The 24,912-nt window shown below is 41.8% G+C and overlaps 1 protein-coding gene across 1 annotated transcript in view; it reads left to right on the top strand.

Moving 5' to 3' along the window:
• Nucleotides 1–24,912, top strand: part of SVOP (SV2 related protein) — a 263,464-nt gene that overhangs the window by 130,069 nt on the left and 108,483 nt on the right. The gene's annotated exons all lie outside the window — the stretch shown is intronic.

The raw sequence follows: 24,912 nt of genomic DNA on the forward strand, positions 1-24,912 counted from the left end.
CTGTGATCCAAGAGGAAGACCAAAGTTTCCAGGCAGCCTTCACTAACATAACAGTTGTTTGAGACAAACCTAACTCCAAAGATGCAGTTATGATCTGGGACACTTCATTAACTCAGTCTAGACCAAGCAGTTGCAAGCACAAAGTTGGAAGTTAATGGTCGAAGATACCAGACAAACTGTTAGTTTCTACACTGCCTCCAACTACTTTATACAGATATAACTATGAAAATGGAGAATCTCTGGAAAAGGCTGCATTGAACTTGACCTTTAGGGAAAAAAGATTAATCCTACAATATTACTCTGCAAAGACTGCTTCATTATTTGTTGTGCCTTCTGCGAGCAGATGGAAGTCAACTTTCTGAGTTGGGCAGCAGATGTCCCTACACACCAGCAAGAGACCTGGGCAGGCAGCGGTGAGGCCACCAAGCTGATAAAACTAATCAAATGGCAATCTGGAGAAACAGTTAAACCTTTACTAGCACACACACTACCTCTTCCTCAAAAGGCTGAAGGAGGCAAAAAGGATGTCACTGACAAAACAGAATTCTTTTGCATGCTCCACTTCCCATTCTTTATCGTGGAAATTGACTTTATACTGAAAATACTCACTGCTGAGGATCAAGCTCTTGTTTCCCAGAAAAGAATAAATTGCATGTTTATTTAATTAAATCAAGTTGGTAATTTCATGCTAGCAAATAGGCAAACAGGATATTCTTTATTCTACAATAATAAGTGTGCCATTTAGTAGGTTGATAGGTCTTTGGGGGGTTTGGGTTTTTTATTTTTTATTTAAAGACACTGGGATGACACAGTTTAGAGAAGAACTCCTACCCTAATGCATAAAATATTTCCCTTACAACAGAAATTAAGTTAATATATTTTGAGCAGCTTACCTTTTTGGGTTCCCGGGGTTTGCAAATTAGGGGAGAGAAGCTGGCTGAGCAGCCATCAGCTGAATGCACACAGCAGCTCCTCAGACTCAGGGACATGCACATAAGCCCAGCACTTTCACTATTCTCATATTGCCCTTCATGACATTGGGGTTTTTTACATTTTGCTGCTCCGCTGCTCAAGAATATTGTGCGATTGTGTGTAAGATTTTGAACAAGCACTAAAAGGACAGCGATGGCCTGTTTATGCAGTGCCACATCACTCCCCCCCCCCCCCCTTTTTTTTTTTTTTTTAAAGCAGAAGCTTTACAAATTGTAAATAGGCACAATGAAAAATGTTTCTGCTAAGCTTTGGCAAACCCTGACTCTGGCAGTAGGCTTTTGGGATGAGCCTGCATAGCACTGGTGGAAGACAACAGCACTTTGGACACTAAGGCTTGGTGGATTTAGAAGTGGGATTTCACTAAAATGAAGAGCAAAGGACCCAACTGCACAATATTCTTTATGACTGAGGGAGGCTCAGAAGAGTCAGCTCTTAAACAGGAATTTTAATGTTAGTCTCATTTTTAGTACAGCCTATTCTTTACATTCATCTGCTTTTCGCATTGAAAGAGTGATCTGAGCTTTGAGATTTACATTCAGCAGTAACATTACCACAATACTCCAGAGAGAAAGATATTCTGAGAGCATACTATTTAAATCCTATCATAGTTTAAAAATAAATAAATCACACCTGCACTAACTTTATACATGACTAATTACTTTTTTGCCTTTTATACCCACTGCCTCCAAATGTCTGTGTTACCAGCTCTAGGTTGGCAGGCAATAGTATTCCTCATTTCTCCTGAGCCATGGCATAATGTGACTGCGACTACTTCTTTCTTCTGCCAGAAAGATACCTACATTTTTTCCTTCTAATATTAATAAACTTTTCTTTTTCCTCCTCTGCACATGATGTATCTTATCCGTTTGTTCTTCTTGTCCTTAGCTCAGGTCCCATCAGTTTGGAAGACAACATAAAGGATGACTTAGCTTCTCAAATCGATACCTGTACAGACCCCACTACTTATGTAGGCAAGAATGAGTCAGGGAAAAAAATAAAATCTCTCTTATTCATTGTCCTATTAAACATTTAATTTGATTCTACAAACTTCAAGAACCTAAGAGATACTCAAACCACTAGTCACAGTCACTACTACTTTCATGCTGACTACTTGCCTCTAAACCAAGTAGCCTGTTCAATACTTGCTAGTGCCGATGTTCCCCCACCACAAGTCACCCTGGTAGTCATGACATCTCCCAAAAAGATTATTATAGCTTTGCAAAATCATTGGAAGACTTGACAGAATAGCTTTTCAGAGTGCAGTATTAAGTGGGATAGTAGTAATCATTTCAGTCTCTCTGTTCTGGACTAACACAGATGACAAAACATTCAGTCATACCTGGTTTTGTATTAAGCATAGTTACCATGGTAATATCCAAATAGAAAAATCTATTCTGCAAATGTTTTTAGCAATCTTGTAACTTCACTATATTGCAAATGAGACAGATGGGCAGCTGTAGTGCAAATTACCAAGAGTAATCATTTTTGTTAAGTGTCTATCCCATCCGAGTAGTATTCAGTATTATTTGGCAGTGCAATCTACAGATTTCTTGTTACCAAAAGATAGGTGGGGTTTTTCCCCTCTAAAACCACTTTATCTGCTCCACATAAGTTGCTGCGAGGTTACTATTTTTATCTAACATACACAAGTATACATTTCATAAACAAAGTGCCAGATTTCAGAACTAGATATTTATTATTTCTTTTGCCCTAATACCTTCTTCACCATTTAGCAGGGAAACTTTTGTCTTAGACATCTTGACTATCTTGATCTTTGCTACAAGGGCAGCTGAGCTTGGAGCCCAGCCCCTACCCAGGCTGGGAGGGCACGCACCCTTCTTCAACACTCACCTAGCTTGGTCAGGTCTTACCAGGCTTAACAGAGCAGCTGTTTGTTACCTCCAGGTCAAAACCAGAAAGAATCTACCATCACCCCAGACCAGTAAAGATGTGCATCTCTCAAATCAAGCATGTTCAGGCTGTAGTAAATCAGTATCCAGTGACAGAGAATTAAAAGCAATCAAACCTATGAAGCCAAGGCTGTTGAATGAGTTCTCAAACTCAAGCACGTCCTAGTTGTCTTTGAATTTAATTACAAATCCATTTTTTAAGCAGAGGCTTTGGCCTGGCTGCAGGAGCAATACCTCCCCGATACCCCCTCTGCTCCGTGCACAGTCAGTGCTTCTCTCTAGCAAGCCATCAAGATACCTACCCCTGGCACACGCAGCAACTGCTGAGTCAGCAGCCTCTAGTACCAGACCAGCACCAACACTCCAGAGCTATTACATCCTGAATTAGCCCTGTCTAGACATTTCTAGATACATGTATACGCCCGTGGTGTCTAACTGCCACACATCAATGTGCTATACAGGAGAAGCAGTCTCATCTGGACTATCCCATACCACCTCTTTCAGGGCTTATGGCATATGAAGCCTCCTGTCTGTCTCGACTGTTTTCTTTCAGCTCTCAGTTGTTTCAAGTTACCTTTGACAGTCCGAGTAAGAAATAACCTGATTTTTCTCCCAGGGTAAAGCCTTTTTTTGGCAGAATTGCTACAAGCAAAAAGAATATGTGAACAGCTTCACTCTCAAAATATACACACAGTATTAATCAAATTAATAATGCCCTGAAACCTTGCTCTACAGATATCCTGGACCAGGCCAAAAAATTTAAACTGAAAATTTTAAATTGAGATTGCCCTAAGGCATATAGATCTCAAACCGCATCACAGTCTGAACTCTTTCTCCTCATTCCCCCCTCCCTCCCCCCCAAAAAAACCCCAACCAGTTGATACTCATTTTTTCCACTCTGGTTTGGTCATAGCACAGCAGCTGCCTGACGAGGTTAGAGTTCATCATTTCACTAGAAAGATGGACTATAAACAACTTAAGGTGGATTTGTCCTTCTGAGAAAGCACTCGGGACAAGCTGGACAAGAGATTTTTACCTTCTCTCCAAGCTGGGAAGCATGAAAGATTAAGCCTGAAACCACTGTGGCCATCTACCCGATCAAGTTTCCTTAACCTAATTCTCCCACTCGTATGTTAATTGGTAAGTGACACTGTTCCCTGTTAGACAAAATTCCTGAACTCTTTTCTGGGCTACTTTGTGCTCAGATTTTCTCAGTATTTTGCTGTTGCTGAGGTCAGGCAATTTTATTGTCACAGTACCATTTGCCACTCTGTCTCCCACCCCATTTCTGGAAGTTTACTAAAAGTTTTTGTGCTTACCTGGTATCATCATCAGTAAGAGATACACCCCCCCGCCCCGACTCATCAGTGTGCATTACCCCAGCAAGAGAGTGCTCTTTTTAAAGGATTATTTTCCTTTCCTCATCACTTAAGAGTCAGGAGATTTCCTTCTTGCCTACTGAGACACAAGCTCCTATCAGAAAATCTCTTCCTTGCTACAATGAGGGCTTTTTCTTTTCCCACAGGGATTTGACTATCAACATTGAAACTACGAGGAGCTGCAATGGATCACAACACAAATTCATGAGATGTGCAGCTCTTGAAAAAGGCCTAAATTAAGGTCAGAAGCAACAGACTAGTTTCTTTGACAAAGTTTGTACCAGTTTGTAACAAACAAACAAGACTCGGCAAGGAACAGTTAGAAAAACAACTTTTTTTTTTTTTTTTTAAAGAAAGCAACTTTGCAAAATTACTTAGCTTTGCCAGAGGCTCAGAACTCTGTTTTTAAACAGGCTCCAAAGTTAATTGTTGCTGTTTCTTTGGTTTAATGCCATAGAAGAGATTAATGTATAGGGGAAGAGGAGGATCTGTTATGATGCCACTGCTATTTTGGAAGCACTAGAAAAACCCAAACAAACCATGCTACATGCTACCCATACAAATACAAATATGAGGTGAGAGCCTCAGGTGGGCACCATCTCACCCAGCCTGTCTTTCAAGTAGCCTCTTACCCACCTGGTCAGGCAAGCACCCTTATCTATAGCAAAATGCCACACAAGCCACCAGACTCCAGATGTACCCTGGCCACCCATAAGGCCACCGATTCCCATAAGAACAGCAGAAAAGTCTTCTCAGGGATCCTCCGCACCCCCCTAAACCATCCCAACCCACCAGAGATGCTGGATTTCCTTACCACCACCCTACCCATTCAGAAGTGGGTTTATGTCACACATGCCTCCTGCTTTACCTGCACCCCCCTGGCCGCAGCATCTCCTGTCAACTTCTCCAACCCACGCTTCTTCCATAAAGAGTTAACAGGGCTGAAGTGAGGGCCCACTGACACCAAGTATCATGTGTCCCTCCTTGGGTAGGGATGCTAACATCCTCCTCGTTTAATGAATTATCCAACATGCTGTCAGCACTCAAGCTGTGATGAGTTTTATGCCGACAGCACCACTTGATGAGATTTTTAAGATCGCGCCGAAACACTGAGGTCCGAGTCTGAAGATGAAGCAATGGACTCTAACCTTTCTGATGGGTAATTTGAGCAAATCCAGGCACAAAATACATCACCCCTGAACAGGCTCCTCAGCCCCTTCCTGCAGCTCCCAGCCTGACTTCCCACTAGAGGTCACTGCAAAACCCATTTTAATTTCCAGTTTGAAGTTTCCACGGATTATCCAACAGACAGTTTCTCCCCTCCAAAAATGACTTTCTCGGGTTGGACTCCAACTGCCACCGACTCCCACACGGTGCCAGCTCTTTCTCCCCCTCTGCCCGGCTGTCAAAGACAACAACAACAAATATTTTCCTGTGTTTGCTTCTCTGCATAAACAACTGTCAACAGAATAAAACCCCTCCATTTGGGTAGCCAGTGATCTAGGAGCAGCAGCAAGTGACCTCTCAGTTCTGTTCAACCACCCTCCAGATGATGTTTTCAATCCTGTAAAAAGCTCCGTATTTAAGAAGCTTCACACTCAAGTCCAACCTCACTGACTAACAAAGGTGCCCTCCTAAAGAAACTCATAGCAAGGTCGTGGTCTACAGAAGAGGAAGAACCCTTCCTGCACCACAAAATACCTGTACCTGGTCTTACAACAACACAAAGAAGTTAAGGTAGCTTACGTCGTTGCTCAGAGTTGTTGAGGAAAACAGGCAAACAGTAGGATCCGGGAAGCTGATTTGGGCAAAGGCATTTCTGACTTATCCTCAGCTAATAAATAGTGATTATGAAGAAGAATATTCAAAAATCACCCCCCCCCCCCTCAATTTATATTTCCATAGAGAACTGGAAGGAAACACCTGTTTAACAGAACCATCCATTTCCCAATGGAAGCAGCTTTTGGTAATGAAAAGATAATTCTTACCAACAAGAGCATACTTGCGTTATGATCTCTGCAAAAAAGCTTCCCCCTCCAAAACCTAGAGCTTTATCTAACACTGGGCATAGCAATCTTAAAGCACAGTTCAGTCTATTTGTTCAGCTCTGTTTCTAGCTGGCATCCTAGGAAATCTGCTATGATACCAAACATTTATGACCTTTTTGCCTGTTTTTCTATTGTTACACCCCTGAGATACAAGCAAATAAAACTTGTGCCACAGAAATGTAGTGCACTAAGCAGACATCTCTGAGCCATCTGATTTAAAGTAGGCACAGGATTTAAAATAGACATGAGAGCCTCAGACTTGCTCAGGACAGATGAGCTTGGAGCAACCTTGTTAATGCAGATTCCTTTAGAACCATCAGAGCTCTGTTTTGGAAATACTCATTTACTGCAAGAGGCAGCGCTCCTTGACCCAGTCCCCGCACCCCTTGTGTGCAACAGGAATTTGCTCATTAAGAGTCCTGAAAACTGGATGGTGGCACTGCAAGGATTACAACAAGGAAACCCCTTAGGCTCTGCTCCACCTTCCTCCACCTAAGGGTCTCAAGAGAATTTGGCCAAAAGGGCAGTGACAGTGCTTGACCGTAAAAAGCGGTAAAGAAAGATGTTCTGCAAGAGCCTGCTTGGCAAGGTCAGCGGGACAGCACAGACAGGTCCCAGCAATCATGTCTCTTCCTTCAACTCTGGCAGTGACCTCAAGGTCAAGATTACAGCATGCTGCAGGGCTGCTGGAACAGGGCTACAGGCAGCTGCCTGCACAGTGTCTGCTCCAGGAGGAGCCAGGACCCTGTCCCTTCATCCCCAAAGAGAATTCAGACCATCAAAGAGCTATATGCTTGGCAATAGGACTTGGAGCAATATGTCACCGCCCAAGAACAACAGTGAGCCCAGGGTGATGGGGAAACACTTTCCTCCTACTGTGGAAACTTTGGCGTGGCTTGTAAGAATTAATCTATTCAGAGTAATTTGCAGATAAACCAGAGCCACACACAAAACAGATTAAAGCCGACCAGATCGCCATCAAGTGACCAAGTTACGGTTGTCCAATTGTAGCAAAGCCAACAAAAAGATGAGATGATTTTTAGACATTTCCATGAGACCGGCCCCTATATCTCTGGAAATCTCTTCCACGTTTATAATGACACTGAAATGCTATATATTGACTGTGCTCGGAAATGCAGCAGCAGCACCATGGAAAAGGGACATCTTGGGTCTGTGACAAGAAACCTGGGCCATCTTGCACTACTGTACACATTTTTCAAGGCAAGAGAATTCATAAATACAATTATACTGCGGAAAAATTTACACATTGTAACCTAATTTCTTTTCAAAAGAATACAGAGTAAGAGGGGTTTAAGGTTAATCAACAGCCTAGGGAAATGCCAACAGTTCTTAAGGCCTCTTGTCTGTCTCCAGGGCATAGTCTGCTATAGACTTGTTAAAGGGTGACTGTCTGTCTTTCTCAATAGAAGAGAGGTCGAGGTGAACCACTTCACTTTCATAAATCAAAAGAAAGAAAAAAAGTGAGAAAATCTCCAGAGTTCAAACATTTCTTTAAAACCCAAACTTTAAATACTAAATGGGCTTCATGGCTGCCATTTTGAAAAACATTAGTTTGCCAAAGGACCCTTTTGATTTCTATTTGAAATGCGAGCACTCACAGATAATCCATTGAGAATCAAACCCCCACAAAAGGCTTCCTGAAACAATCGCAGCGCTGGTGAAGGACAACATTTTTGTGCCCAAAATAAAACATTTTAATGCGCTACAATCCATTACACATATATTCCTACATTTCCTTTCAGTAATTATTCATTAGAAAACATTTAACGTCACTGCAGATTTCACACTGGGCAGTCTGCACACAAAGGAGAAGAGTTGGCCCATTTATAAGGGGTTGAGGCCGCCTTTTCTCATCTGAGAAACTCCAAGGCGGTGGGGGCTGCCGGACACAACGGGCAGGCTAAATTGTGCGGTTAACGGTCAAAGCCCCCCTGCCTACTTTGACACTCATTTAAAGATGACAGGGAACAATAGAGATTTGTTCTTAGCAACTCTTTCTTGTTACATGGGGTCTACATCGGCTGTGCCGGGCAGTTCAAGGCATGAAACCGGTGCTGATGTTCGGTTCCACCTGCCATCGCTCACCCTGCTCACTCCTCCCCCCCCACCACCCCCTTCCCCTTTCCCCACTTTAACACAATGAGACAGGTAAAGAATATAATTAAAAAGAGTCCCATTCAGCACGTCAGCTTTAATAAAACAATTGCCTGTCAGGTTAATATGAGCAGCTCAGATTTTGGGTTGGTGCCACTGAGCCTGCTTTTCTGGACCAGGTTAGTAAAAAAAAAAGCCCTCCTCACCCCAAAATTCCCCGTTCATCTCTGGGATTCCAGTTGGCACCACTGCTCCCAGGTTACAGCGCTGTCAGCAGGCACCAATGCATTCAGGCACCTGACCTAAAGCGTAAAACATTTCATTATAACCTTTTAATTGACAAAGCCATAACAACTGCTAGGAAAGATCCTTTTGCTTTATCAGCTTGCTTTGCATGCAGCAGAGATGCTGCCTGAAACTCTGTTTTTGCCCCTGCACCCCAGACACACTAGCTTTATGAGCGAGGAAAGCAACAGCAATCACACCTCACTTGGGAAATTCAAGACCATATAAAATCCAGTTACAAATCCCGTCAGGCCAGAACACAGATATTTAAATACTCTCTCAGTCATTGCTTTTTAGATACAAATGCCAGAGTTTTCTTCAGCACTGACATGCTTAGATTTACCACTGCTGCTGGACCAGAGACAGCTCCTTAATGAATCCTGAATCTTTATTAATTGCAGAACAGGACATCTTATTAGAAAGCACAAATTGCTGATAAGCTCCATAAAATGTATTCCCTAGCTAACAGAGCTCAGGATTTCTAGCTGGAAAGCCAACATTCAGAGTTAAAGCTTCTGGAAATAAGGGAGAGCAGATTTATCCAACTTCTAGGAAAGAGAAGGACAGTCCTTGAGCATCTGACAGTCCACATGTTACCAGGAGAGTAGCATTAAACAGCAATAAGTTAACATAATCAAAAGGCTTGCAGATGAAAAGCAAGAGACACCTTGCTAAGGTGCCTTCTGTGTTGACCAGAGCACCGCTCGGACCTTGATTTTGCTCTGGTAACTGCAGAGAACACACAGCAGGACAGGGCCACCCCTGGAAAATTTAAAAAAAACCCCAACAACAAAACCCCAACCAAGCTACAGGGAAGATGCAACAGGTATTCCTCTGCCTGGATTAGGTTGCAGTCCCTCTGTATTTACAATTATTGCTTGCTTGGTCTCAACCAGGACTTTGGCTGCTCAGAGCAAGCACACTGTTACTTTTGCTTGGCAGAAGAAAGGGAGATAGAGAAACCTCTCCTAGCCACGGGGCATTGTAGGCAGGAGGTCCAGCCCTCCAGTCAGGTTGCAGATCTGCACCAGCTGCACAGAAATCTAGAAAACCAACTTTTCACAGTTTGAACATTCTGGTTTTCACAATCACAAATCTTCAATCTTAGGCTAGAATTCCAGATAGGAAAAAAAAAAAAAAAAAAAAAAAAAAAAAGGCAAAAACTCATGACCCCTCAGTGCAGTGCTAAGTTTTACTGAAACATGAGTGAACACACCATCATGGTATTTACAAGTCTTCAGGACAGTCCGAAGAGAGAATGCACAGTTCTGGACTCAGCAAGAAGGCCACAGATAAAGTATTGGTATCACATTTCCCATAGAAATGTTCCAACACAAACCCCGATGATAAAATCCTTTGGACATCTGAAAGTAAAGAGAAGCTGGCCTGTGAAATCACTCCTCTCGGGGGAGGTGACAAGTCAGTGTCAAAATTGAAAGCAGACAAGATGAATGATGTCTGGGACAACAAATTGCTGTCCAAAACAAGATTGCAACTCAAGTTACCATAGCAAAAGCCAGTCTTTACCTCTGCACAATAGCCCCCTCCAAAAAATCACAGGCTGCTTTGATAGACTACAAAACAGTAACTTGCAGAGGCTGCAACAGTAACTTGAAAAGGCTGCAACAGTAACTTGAAAAGGCTGCAACACAAGGTCTAATTCACAGGAATTATAGCAAAGGTCACCCAAACGTTCACATTAATTTAGAACATGCACTTGCTCTGTGCCTGGTTTGTCAGGCTTGAAATAGCATCAGATGCCAAGACTGCAGTTTTGCACGCACATAGGAGGAACTCAGAGGGTGCATCCGAAGAGGCTGCAAGCACAGACTCATTACCTGGTTGCAAATTTACTGGGAAGCGTAATACTTCAACAGAGCCTGGAGATGCAGCCACAATGGAGCAGGGAACATTCTTGGGAGTAAATAGCAAACCTCCTTTAAATTGATCTAGAAAACATCTTCATCAGACCTTCCTCATTGTTTTAGTTTTCCCGGACTCCCTTGCGCACAAAGCACTTCACTAACCAGCACCAACATTCAGAAGTTAAGCACAAAGACATTATCAATAGGCCGCATAACTGCTTCATTCCGGAAAGTACCACCTAAAGTCCCAAGAGAGCCTCCTGCACCCCACCAGCCAACCAGTCTGACAGAGGGGTTAACAGACCAGATTTGCTTTTGCAGTCACCTGCAGCATTAAGCAGCAAACAGTCTGGTGAGACTTAATACAGAGGAAGTATATGTAAAGGAAAGATCGGGTCTTAACTTCAGAAGATGTCCCTTTTCTACTCCTCATGATACTTTACAGCACACAAAAGCTATTTCTGAGGGTAGGAAGGGTCTGGTCATAGTACCTGTGAGGAACTTCCATCACTACCTGCAGCTCTAAAACCAAGTGAGAGAAAAGGCAAGCTACTCTGTTGACCTGTAACAGTAACAGAGAAGAAGGACAAGGAAGAAGCACAGTGATCCTTCTTAGGGCATCCAAGTTATTTTTACTCCACAGCAAGTACAAAAGGTGGTGGTCTTTTCTTCAAGCAGCTGAAAGTCAGCTCCTTCCCTCCTTCTTTGGTCACACCATTCTCTCCAAACCACCCCGGAAACGGTTCTACCTCTTGTCCTTCAAGGAGAAAGAAAATCATTGCCACCCACACCGTGCAAGTCAGGTACCAGTTTACCAAGACAGTTATCCCTCCTCATTAAACCAGAAATTCTCATTTTAAAGCACACGTTAGCACAAAACCTTACAAAGAGCTCTGAACTTGCCCCCACGTCTTCCATATTGCTACAAAAAGGTAGCCTACAGCAAGTCAAGCAGGAAAGAGAAAAAATAAATTCCCCCCACCTTCTGAAACACAAAACTACCCATTCTCTATATGATATTGCCACAACAGAGCGGGCTGGAGGCAGGGGTGACTCAGCTGTTTGCTCTTATGGTTAAAAGGCTAGTGAGTGGCTGACACAGGGAAAATTAATCACCTGAAACAGGGAAAACCTGTTAAAATAGGTAAAACAGGTAAGTGAAGAGACATGTTTTGAAGGAGCAGTAAAATGTTAATCACTTCTTAGACTTAATCCTTAACAGAATAACCACTGTGGTGCAATTGCTGTAAAACCTCTGTATTTTTCCTCTCACAGGAAAGAAGAAAGGAAGTTTTGGTTTAATATACTAGCAGTATTGACGAATAAAACATGATGTTTTCTATATGAAATTATTTTATTTGTGCTTAACAAGGATAAAAGAAGAAAGAATATATAGAATTGTATATTCTGCTACAAGCAAATTTTTGTAGATAATGCGTGAATTATTCAAAAACAAACCCTCACCAAACAGTATAGGTAATTGCTTTCACAAATTAGATAGTAACATAATTGCAGGCTAACAAATGTAAGACCAATATATCAGCAGATACTTTTATATTTTACTATAGTGCATATCAGGAGATGATATGAAATTCTTGGATTTAGGTGCACATCTGAATCCGGAAGTGTTACTATTATCCTCACCTTGAAAATTAAATCTATCTAAAATGAACAACTTTCTTTTAAAGAGTTTCATACAAGGACATAAGTAGCTTTATACATTATTTATGTTGGTTTTTATACTTCAAGCTGAATGTTATTTGAGGTAGTAGAAATAACTACAGTGATTTAGAAGTAAATGTTTTACATATAAAATAAAACAGAGGGGGGGGCTGGAGGAAAAGAATGTGTCGCCTTTACGAACCCATAAGTCTTTCCTGTAAGAATTCCTCTTCTTACAGAGGACTATTTACAGTGAATGAAAATTACCCCAGCAATCAAACTCAGTATCTCCTTTCTGCTAGGTGGTGAGCAAAGAGAGGACATGGAAGAAAAGCATAAGTGGGGAGAAAGGAAAAGCCAGGAACTGCTCTTGCATTCCACCTGCAGCCGTTGGTCTGCTCACGTTTAGGGCTCTGTGCAGTGCTTGGCTCTCCAGCCTCGGAGGAGACAACAACAATTATCGCAGTAATGAATGTGCTGGGCCCATTTGCTGTAATTCTGTCTCATGTCATTAATACACTAAATAACTAGATACGGAGTCCTGTCTAAGGGTAAAAATAAAGGCCATGCCAAACTCGAACCATATGTGAGTTGCTGTTTGCTTCTCAGCAGCTCACGTTGCAGGTAATGTTTTCTTTGTTTTGCCTTTCATTATGTTTGTAAAATCTCCATTTCCATGGCAGGTGGCCACGTCCCCCCCTGCTCCCCAAGAGCCCTGCGTTGCCCGAGCCCAGACGGAGCAGCGAGCCCAGTGCCCCTTGCTACCAGACAGAGAGGAAAGCAAGCTTGATTTTAACTAGGAGAAATTCCTCTATGCTTTGCAGCATTTTTGCAAATCCAGTGTTCAATGCTTAGCAAGCAGGAGGACGTTGCTCCTGTGCCTGGTGGATTATGGCCAGTTAATAAACTGTTCCGGGAACAAGGAGCCGGTGGCATGCCAAGAGGTCCTGGGGACACCCGAGCACTGTCACAACATGAGAGTTGGTGAAACACGGGGTGAGGATACACAAAGGCTATTGCCTGAGGAATTACTCATGGATCCTATTAGGATTACTGTGCTGATTTTATGGTCTTTAAAGCTGACCTTCAAAAGGACAAGTCGAGAAGTAGCAGGGTAATGCTGCTTTGGGTTTTTTGAAATGAGAAACGCAGGTCCTGGCTCATTTTTCCTGGGTGGATGAATGAAGAAGAAGCAGGCTTGACATCAGTAAGGCCAAAGAAGCTGCATGGGGTTATCTGACAAGGGTAAATGAGTTTTCCTTTGCACATTTGGGGTATTTTTTTGTCTGATAACTGTCATTTATGTCAAAAATCCGTCACGTACTATAACAGTGGGAAGGAAAACTTTCACAGCAAAGTTGCAAAAGCCCCCAGCTACTAAAAACTGCCAATAAGTCTGGATCTGTCAAACAAATATACATTAAAAGGGAAAGATAAAAATGATTATTTTTTTTTAAATTGGATAAAATAAAATACTTTTTTTTCCTCAGGAGGAATTATTTTTAAGCCTTCTACAACTGTTATTAAAAAGAAATTCTCTCATTCCTATATCAGTTTAAAGCCTCAACGGCAAGGTACCTATCACATCCCATGGACTACCGTTATCTTTATGCTTGAGTTTGGATCACTGAATGAGGTTGTCTGCTGTCTCTGATTCAGCTAGACCATGCACTATCGAGTAGCAACACTGAAAATTGCATGCAAAGTAGAAAACCCTTTGGTGTTGCAATAAGCAAAACTCCAATAGATTTAACAGGATCACTGCGCGGCCAGACACCCACATCACCTCCGAGTTCAGCAGTCAGTACTTCAGCTTGCTGAAATAGATCCCTTTATCTGCCTCTCTGGTACTATGACACATCGAAGCAACACCACTGTTACTTCCTTTCACTCTGGGTTATCACCAGACATAAGATGTGGAAGGAATTAATTATGGCTAATTAAAAATTAAATCCTCTTTTGCCTTTGGTCACTGTTTTTCTCTCTCTGGCTCAGTACATGCAGCTCATGCTCTACTACATTCTGCCTCTGTCACCTTCTATTTTGGAATAATTTGCTTACTTCTCTTTGGCTTCGGCATCAAGCTCTGTCATTTGGTCGTCGCAGTGCCAGCTGCAGAGCTCCAGTCTGGCTCCCACCTCTGCTCCCTCTGCTCTGTGCTGCCGCTGCTGCTCACAGCTGACCACCTTTGCTTCAGCACCTCTCCCCAGTGACTCAGTGTCACTCCTTACTTCAACCCCCCCCATTCTGCAAGGGCCTCCCTCTCCTTATGTGCCGAGCTGGCTCTCTCCAGCCCAATCACTTGATGGAGCAGCTCTCTGCGAAGCTTTTCAACTGCGGTTCCTCTGAGGACACCAGCTCTGCTGCACAACTGACCTTCGTGAAAGGCAACGTGAGAGTGAACTCTGTTGTCCCTCCCAAACACAGACAACAATTTTCTGTGGGGAAGAGGAGAAAAGGAGGTGCAAAGGAACCACTTTTCCTTTGAGCAGGTCTCAGCACACTGATGCTCAATAAATAAATGGAGGATTAACCAAGTTACTTTGCAGCATGTGGAATGTTTGCCAAGTAGATCAAGAATTTCACCATGTCATTCATTCACCTACAAGTCAGCTCTGGACCAAGAATGTTAAGGTTACCTGGATGTCTGTCCCACAAAAACAGCCACCAGGTTTTGTGATGAGACTTGATGGAGATTCCAGAGGCAGAGTGCCACACCAAGACTGTGACCACTGTCCAAACAGGCCAGCTTCAGAACTTCCTAAGCATTTAGAAAGACTAAACTGGACTATATAAGAAAACAGTCTGTGTTAGTCACGCAGTACTGCTACGAAGGTCTTACAAAATTTCCCCTGGAAGTTTTGCTACAGTCTATGGCACGGGAAAGTCATCAGCAGACATGGAGAAACCTGCACCTTAATTGCAAGAGGTGTTCTAAAACAATTGAATTTTAATATCTTCTTGGAAAAAAGTAGCTGATTTGATCCTGGAGTTCCATCTGTCATCTTCTCTGTCAAGACTTCATTATCATGCAAGTGAGATGTCACCCCAGTCACAGCTTCCAAGAAGTTTCTTTGTCAAAGTCCACTAAATTAAATTAGCCAGCAGAGATGGAAAGCGAACATTTAGAAATACACAGGTATCGAGGATAAAAGTCGTTCTTACTGCTGAAGGCGTATTGTCCAGGCTAAACGCAACACACACTTTTGCACCATGAAGTTTTTTAAATGGGTCTAGGTATTTGTGACTGAATTATATCAGTTGTGTGCTTTATAAAAATATTATTTCAAAATCATTATACCATCATCTAGCCTATGGAAATGCACTACTCAATATTTACTAATGCGGTTAATAGAAATGTCATACGGAACTACATCTCTAGCTAGTTGCTAATACATCTATCACTATAGCCACTAAGAATTAAAGTTACCTGGGTATCCATCTTGAATGCTGTTAAAGTCAGCTGTTAACAATTATTCCAGCTAAACCATTCAAAAGGTGCTTTGAACTTGTTTAAGGTTCTTCGTAACACTGTGCACCTAGCTAGGAGACTACGTTCTCGCCCGAATACAGTACCATTAATAATTTACTGTGTGAGTCAGGGACTTTGTCCTATGGTGCTTGCATACACTTAGTGGCTGCTTTTCCAAGATAAGAACTAGAAACTGTATCTTCCTTGAGATTACATTGCAGGGACCAGGGATCTTTGATGAGTCAGTATAAGCATTATATGTTAATTACGAACTACCAAAATAAGTGAGTGCATCCATCTGCTGTTTTAAAACTGCCCCTGGATTCAGCCCAATCCAGGACCATGCCAGTGCTGCAGACTGGATGGTGGGTGCTCATCTGCTTGTTCAGAAACTGGAATGTTAGAGGCTGTACAAGCTGATTCGAGCTGGAAGCTTTAAAGTTAATAATGTATATTCTCTTGGTTATAGTATCTCTCTTCCCAAGCTGAGGCTAAGACATGCTTAAAAATTAAAAGTGCAGATATCCTACAAAGGAGGAACGGATGCTAAGACTACACATTAATCTTTAACGTGATTCCAACTCACATACTAAATTTTACCAGCTTTCCTGCATTGCCGCAACCTCTGTGATCTCTCCACCTGACTGTGCACTGTGACAGGGCACAGGTGTGGGTGCAGACTTACCCTAAAGAAAACAAAATCCAAACAATGTTATAATGAATGAGTACTCAACTCTCACACTCACATATTGTGTTCTCCCTTTTTCTTCTACAGGGTCCTGACGTGTTGTAACCAGATCTGAGGAGAGGCAGTCCTACCTCTGCTGGCATCCTAGCTGCACCATCCTCACACTCAGTCCCATGCACATTAGCTGATGAAAAATTAGGCCTCGAGCTTCAAGCGATTTCTACAGCTGCTTAAACAAAGAGAAAGACTGAGAAAACATTTATTAAATTCTTTCAAGATTTATCTAGCAATTCATTCCCCATTACATATCGTGTGGTGCATCTAAAGTGCCTGTGCATATTTATGTGGGTGTCTGTGAACCACAACAAAGCAGCAGAGTGCATAGCCATGCAGAACGAACTTTCATCAGAAAACTGAACAGCAGCAAAGGTTCAGGCTAACAGTCCCATAGACTAACTTGTGTAGCTTCTGTGTACACTTGAGTTATAGGAAATGCTGATAAACACTGCAACACTCAGTTTAGATCTTAGGCACGTTCTAGGAAAGGGAGAGGAAAATTAAAAAATTAATATAATTTGACAGTATAATACATAGATGAGAACCATATAACGTGTATTATTCACCTCAGGGCAGACACACTGAGGAAAATTCAGTAGTTTATGTAGGGCTAGCCATCAGAGTGGACTTGAGTGTATCACCGAATGTTATAAGAGATGGAAAACCAAAGCATGCTCATGCCCCATCAAACTCTCAGAAGTGAGTGCTATATTGATCCCTCGCAATCACTTATTTTGCTGACAGAAGCTTTTGCGCCCATCCTTATCCCAAAGTCACTGGCTTTTTACACAGATAAGGCAGTATATTTTCAGTAAACTGGCCTGGACTGTTTGATGCATTATGGTGCTGTTACCTTGCCCACCAACAAAAGCACTGCTACTTTTTCAGACAGTTACAACTTTCAAGTTGCCACCAGATAAAATACCGAGCAGATCTTTTCATGCCATCCATTCTCAGCAGGGAATGCTGAGGAATTGTTTCACACAGAGTAGGAAGAAAACAAGCATGGAATTAAAAGATAGAAGGAAATAATATTCTTTGCTGACAAATGCAATATGACAATTGTATTTGGAGTCAAAGTGCTACGATGGGCAGAATGAGGCTCTTTAAACACTCTTTGCAACTCAGGCGTGAGAATTTAACCCAGAATCCTGCTTTATTCCAGCACCCACTTTGGTGATGAAACTACTGCATTGCATTCCCATCTGCACAACAGAGCAGTAAGTTCATTTCTACAGATAGTTCACAGAGGTGCCTCACCCAGGAAATCATTTTAATGTGTCCTGTTCTTCCCCGGACACACTGCAAGCACAGCACTTGGGTACCTGGCCTAATTACAGAAGGAATATTTTAGTGGTTGGAAGTGGCTTCATGCCGCAGTACTTTGTGTAGAGAGATCACCTTTAGTGGTTGTTTATTTCAGGAGTTCAGATTCCTGCCTTCCTTTGACATGATGAATGACTTTTAAGTAACATAATATCTGGTTTCCTCCTCTTTCACACACCCATTTCATTGCCAGTTGTCTTCAGTGACCAGATCCGAAAGGATTGTTTGCAGTCAAAAGGGAAAGAGAAATTCTTTACCGCGTGCCCAGCCTCCTCTTGTTCATATTTAATTGAATTCTTGCTTGTGTTAAAATGCTTATCAATTATTCATCCCTGAACTCATTAATTCCAAACATCCCAAGTAATAAATAGGACTGCTCTACTGCTCTGTTAAAAATCCCAGAATACTTTCATTTTCCTTTTTAATCTGTTCTCCATGTAACTGCAAGCTAACCAGTGAATTATATGGGCCTTTCCTGTATATATTATTTAAAGAAGAAAGCAGGCTAGCAGACAAGGTACAATACCGGTGCTGTGTCAGCAGGTAGCATGGGACAGAGTCATCAGCTTAGACCTGAGTTTCTCTCATCACTGCTGGGGCCGGTGACGGCTAAACAGCACTGAGAAAAAGTCCTCTCCTTTCAAGCCAGCAGCTCAGACCTCTCTTTCAGCCTCAGTTTTACCATTTGAAAAGAATATTTTTTGACGAGCTAAATTAAATCCTCGACATCTTTTGTTTATAACCCACATTCTTTCTCAAGCCAGTTGAGAGGAAACAAACAAAGCAGACAAAAAAACCCCAGAGGGAACAGGAGATAATTTGATCCTGGTAAAATACAGTAAAACCGCAACCTGCTCTCTGTGAGGCTCTCCAAACCACACTGCACTTCAGTAATAGTACAGTTACACGAGACCAAACATTTCAAGATGCAAAGACTCTTCTTCTGTCACTTTAAGATCAGAATACATTATTTTTGTGTTGCATCTAAGGCCCAGACAGCAATTTTGGCACTGCTGAGCAGGAGATATGCCATCTGTACACGTGACTACTTGACAGAGCCAGGGCAGTCCCTCTGATAGTCAGCACGCCTTAAGCTTTAAAACCCTGCTGAAAAGAGACTGTTACAAACAGAAGCCTTTTTTTCTTACAATTCTTTAATATCGATCCAGCACGGCCATGACAATCCATGAACCTTACGTAGTAACAAGGTGGTGTTGTGCAAGCCATGGAATCATGAACGTATCCCATTTAGAAGTTCATCTTCACAAGGCAAATGAGAAATCATGCAAATGTGATACATACTACTGAACATTCACTGAATGCCTTGGTTTTCCTACCTGTAAAATGGGACTTGTTTTACATTTGAATTTTTACTGGCATCACTCAGAATTGTATTTGGAAGAGGAAAATCCACCTTCCCATGGCCTGGGTCTCATGGTCTTCTTGTGGATTTGGCATTCTGGGGAAAAAAAACCCAGAAAAAATAATGTCTGACAAAATGTTGTCTACACTTTTTTCATTGGGCCATGCAATCCAATAAACCTTTGTTCTTCTCTCTTACTTCTTTTAAAATGAGCATATCCTTCTGCTTGCTCTTGAAATAGGGAGGAATTTCTTAGAATAAGGATTTCAAGTTTCACCCTAAACTGGAAAACATTCAGACAGAAATTTACTGAGCAAGCGATGTTGTGACCTGACGGGAATACCGGAACACACAGAAGTTAATTAGTACAACAAATATGGAAGTAATATTTTTGTTAACTTTGTTCTTGTGCTAACAACAGAGAGGGCGACACTTGAAGCATTTTAGCTCTGTAGCTGAAAGGGGTCATTATGCTCCCGGAGAAGGTGTCTTTCATCCTTGGAAGCTCTCTGCCGGCTCTACGCATGTCAGCTCGGGAGCCAGTGGCTCTGGTGTGAACTGCTGTGCACAAGCTCTCCCACCTGGCATCTGCAGAAGGGCTCAACATGCAAGACATAGTTTCATGATGACAGAAACAAAACCAGGTGGCTTAAACAGACTGGCAAGTTTTGATTTTCAAATATGTTCCGATAATAACTGGGAATGATAAATACATTTATAATGATTTAATAAATGATCTAGGGAGCTTATGTCTGCTCAGAAGGAGGACTGATAGGGAGGGTCAGGATTTGTGACACCTGGATGCAGCTCTGCTTGGCCGCAAGCCTCTAGTGTGAATTTACCCAGAAAATGCTTACTGCACACATGATAATGCTGTACAAATCAAGCATGTGTATAAAAAACCTAGAAACTAGCCTGCTTTCCAGAATCCAAACCACTTAGGTCCACCTTATCTCAATCTTTCCATAGCAGTGTACTCTATCATCACATAAATACACCCTCAAAGCTTCACTTCCCCATCTGTAAAATATGACTAACAATACTTCCTCTGCCTTGCATGGTTGCTGTGAATATTCAGACATAAATTGTTGTGCACTGCCCAAATGCTAATGTATGAGGAAGCCATTAAAAATCCCAAACACAGACACAAGGTTTTTCTAGGGGCTTGTAAAGCTGTAGTAAATCTATTTCAATCTCACTTCTCATGCAGGTCACTAAATCTGTGCCTATAATATTAGGAGTGTGCTGGCTAACTGGCCACAAGCTATACAAAAGCCTTTTCTCTCCAAGTTCAATCAAAAGGACAACAGCATATGACAGACCCCTTGTATCTTTTGGTATTTTAGCCTGTCACAGCAGGGACCTCCTGCAGTGCTAGGAAAAGAGGGTTTTTCTGCTGGCCAAGCTAAAGCTAACAAAAATACCTAATGAGTAGAAGAGCCGAGAAGCTCATGCATTTAGCTATGTCTAAAGTAGCATGTGCATACTGAATGCAGGCATGAAAAGTTAATTCCAGAGATGCTATCAGACATACCTTCAAGTTGGAGTAAAAAACAAATACTACTTTTGGTAATTATTTTTACTTCAATAAAAAATATTTTGGGGAGAAATTATATCGTTCCCCCCCCCTCCTCATTTTCTCTGTACAACAGGGTAAAGGAAATCCTGTCCTACAGCCTGAACACTGTCACTGACTTGTGTCCTGCAAGCTTCTGGTCTGACTCTTCCCTTCCTCTTTCTAGCACTGGTTTCTCTCCTTGCTAACATCCATTCCTCTCACCCATAGCACAGTTTCCCCACCCGCCTGAGCTACTCCTCCTCCACCTTCCCATCACTGACCTCACTGAATTGCGTGGGGAGGAAGACAGCATGGTTTGAGGAGCTCTGCGCCATGTGGCTACCCTACCCATGCAGCGAGTTAGAGAAGCCCTGCCCTGTCCTGGGAGAGAAGGAACTGAACATGCTGGAAGTGCATACAAGGGTGATGGACATTAGAATGCAGTGACACTGGAGTTTGGGAACACAGTGTGTGGCACTGGAGTGGAGGAGGATTCCCTGGAGAGCTGCAGATAGAAGAAGTGTGTCACACCAATAGTACCTGAGATTCCTATTAGTCTTTCATCATGGACAATATTCCCTACTGTTGCTCTAAAATATAAAGAGCATCCTTGCAAACTAATAAATTGGGGTGGGGAGTCAAATGGTATCTACCAGCTGCAAGTGATACTCCCCATAGGAAGAACGAAGGTAGAGCAGACCTTTCATCTGTGATGGCACCATTGCTCAAACAAAATCAATGCAGGGAAAAAATGCTTGAGATTCAGTCCAGTGTAAGAGACAACAAAGTATTCATCCAGATGTTACTCTATGCTGCAGGTGTAACATTGTTCAGAAGAAACTTTTGAGGCAGCTAGGAGAAGTAAGGAATAACTGACTTTTGGTCTGGAAAGGATGCCTACACACAGGCCAAGGAAAGCAGTTAGAAAGGTATGGTGACTATATAAACATTGGGTAGTCCTTGTTCTTTTTCTCCAGGACAATCTTAGCCTATAGGCTTGATGACATACAATTTCCATGATTAAGCATCTGTTAATTAAACACACAATGTATAGTTACTAAATACAAGCTGTTTGAGCTCTTAAGAAGGCTAGAGTTCCTGCCGTTCCAAACAGAAGGATACGTGTCTTGGATTGCTAAACACACATTTTGTAAAAAAATGTCCAGTTTGATTATGTGTGTCGCATCTTATTAGAGAAGTGGTGTAGTTTATTTATTCGACCTTCAAGCAAAGCTGAAGAGGGAGCTACAGCCAATGCAAATATATTAAAGAAAATGTCCTTTGAAAGAACTATCTGTTAACCTTACCTGTGTAAAGGGAATCTTGCATCTGAAAAATCTAATATTTAATCAAAGCCGTCTGTAATTAGGAAACTTGGTTCCACGATCTTTAATCCAAAGAGTAGTATCGTTGATGGATTGCCTGCTTCAATAACTCTGGCAAAGCTGAAGATTCAATAAAAATTGACTTTGTCTTGCAGCCCACTGTTGACTCACTACATGCTGCAAAGAAAGAGCACAGAGAATGATTTTACAAACTCTTGTATGACTGAAGACTACTAGAGTAAGGATGGTGAGACTTGCTCCTCCATCAGCATGGCTTGGTATGTTCCTTCCCAATGAAAATTCAGTACATGATCATTCATAATATTTAAAGCAACATGCACCTGTGTAACAGCATGGTTCAATTCCTTCTTTATTCAGGGGTGTCTTTACAGAAAAGCACCACCTGATAGTGACAAAAATGTTCACTTCATGACAGAAAAAGGCCAAATGCTCTGTTATGAAGCAGTAAAAATGCTCTTGTTGAGGTATACAGAGGTATTTTCATTTTTAAATTCTCAGTAAAACTTCCACTCAGGAGTTTTGGGAAAACTTTCAGGCGTTTCTTATATTTGAATGACTACATAGTGACTGCAAATCTGTTTAAAACTACCTTAACCATTGCGTATGAATCTATCACAGACAGCCTGAGGTTATTAAAGAATAAAGAGCTGTTCATTACCACCTTATGCCTACATTATGATTTTCAGTATGAAAGTCTATATAGTGAAAAGGTTCAACAGGTGCATGATCAGGCCAGATTCTAATCAATGTATGTGTCATCATGCAACAGGCAAGTTTTAAATAACACAGAGCTCAAAGCAGTAAAACTATGTAAAAGCAAAGCCTGGAACCAAAAACTGTTGTTTCATTAAACTTAAAATACAATTTGACTCTGTCATACCAATGTATATGAGCTATCTGCATTAAATTGTGTTTAATTTAACTCTAGAACTATAGGGCCCAATTAAAAATAATGAGGCCTGTCTCCAACTGTCAGGCTCAATTAGAGATAATGGGAACTGATAGCTCCTGGAATAGATTCATTTTTGTCTGATAGACGAACTGGGGCAGGGGTCTTGGCAGGGGTCATCGGAATAGACCCGGCAACAAAACATGGGTCATTCAAGCTTAAGGAGTCTTAAGGAACCTAGTTATTAAATAAGGAAGTAGGAAGTAAATCAAATCCAAAAGCACATGAATAACCCCAACAGATTCTTTCTTCTGTTACATGCACATATACTGCAATTCATCTAACCATTAAACTTCCCATTCTAAACCAACAAAATATATAATGCATAAAGGTTAAACCTATTTGACAAGACAAAAGAAAAACTAGAAAAGTAAGTGCCCAACTTCATATTCCAGTGCCAGTTTTCAGGAGTTTAGCAGGATCAATATTTTTCTTAGGTAATGCTCCAAAGACTGTAGCAAAATCACTGAGCTTTTATTTTACATAAGTGTTATAAAAAATAAATCCAGGAGAGATAATTTGAATGTATTAAGAAACCTAGCTGTCTTGATAGACATTACATATGATGAACAGATTACCTCCTATTCAGCCTCAGCAATAAAAATAGGAAAAATTTGTCAGCTTTGGCTAAGCACTTTCAAAGATGTAATAGAACAGTCAGACAGATTCAGAAATGCACCCAAGAGAAAGGAAACCATTTGTCCTTGAAGAAACATGAATGGGCGATACGGCGCCTGACAACTTTTAGGCACTAGACAGTAGCTGTCATTTTAGATGAGTAATTAATCTTGAACTGAGAGGGAGATGTGGAGCCCTGTTGACTGTTTATTCGGCTAGAATGACAGTCAGTGTCTGTTAGCACCACTTGGACCCTGCCTGGAATTGGTAACCTCTCCCAGGCAAAGCTTGCCTGCGCATCTATTGTCAACAGCAATGACTCTGAAGTTCGCGTTGGGCAATCCTGACGCGCCATGCCTTGGCTCGCCTTTTGTTTCTCTGTGAAGACACTTTTTTAATCTAATGATATCTTTCTCAATGTCTAACGATGCTCGTGCAACGTGCCGCCGATGGCATTTTATCCTCTGCTCCCCTCCCCCCTTACACGTACAGGCCTGCAAAGTCATGCTTTGCATTTTAAATCTGTTCTCTGTGATTTCTGAGGAAAGAAAGAACAGCTGAGCATTTGAGCTTCTCCCCAGTGTGACTTATTCTGAAGGAATGTGCAAGTTTATAATTTGACCCATTGTTTTTCTTCATACTTCCCTTCTTGTACGCGAAGAACCTCACAAGGGGACTCTCCATGGCCACGTTAGAACAACACAAACACGTCATTGCTAAAATACAGCATAGGCAATACAAAGGACCAATGTTATTCCCTTCCTCCAGTGTCTTCCCTTGGTTGAAAGCACTGAGAGGCAGTCAGCCCAGGCTCTGGGTGACAACCTACTTGACTTGACCCATACATCTGTTTGCTACTCAATGGCTATACTCACATGGGAATCAACATAGGCAAGAGGGTCTTTGGAGCATGAGCCATGACTATCTCTGCATCTGTGTAACACTCAGAAGAACAGGGCGTAGATTTCAATTACAATCCTTAGAAATGATAGTTTTAAAAAACTAATATTAAATTGTACATATTTCCTCTAGTCTGAAGGATACCCAGCTCATGTCACGCAGCACTTTGGAAAACAGAAGCACTGAGGTTTTGGAGAATTCTGTTATTTGTAGCAGGTATCACCTGCACTCAGTACAAAACCTGCTCTTAGGATGCACAGCTGTGTGTCTCTGGTGGGAATTCAGGTGTATGAGTGGATACGTGTACATATCCATATTTACATGAAGTGTTGACTGTGGAAGATAACAACTTAGAGGGATCTCTGTGGCCTTGTACTC

Source organism: Accipiter gentilis, chromosome 7 (genome assembly GCF_929443795.1).
Source record: "Accipiter gentilis chromosome 7, bAccGen1.1, whole genome shotgun sequence".
Lineage (NCBI taxonomy): Eukaryota > Metazoa > Chordata > Aves > Accipitriformes > Accipitridae > Astur > Astur gentilis.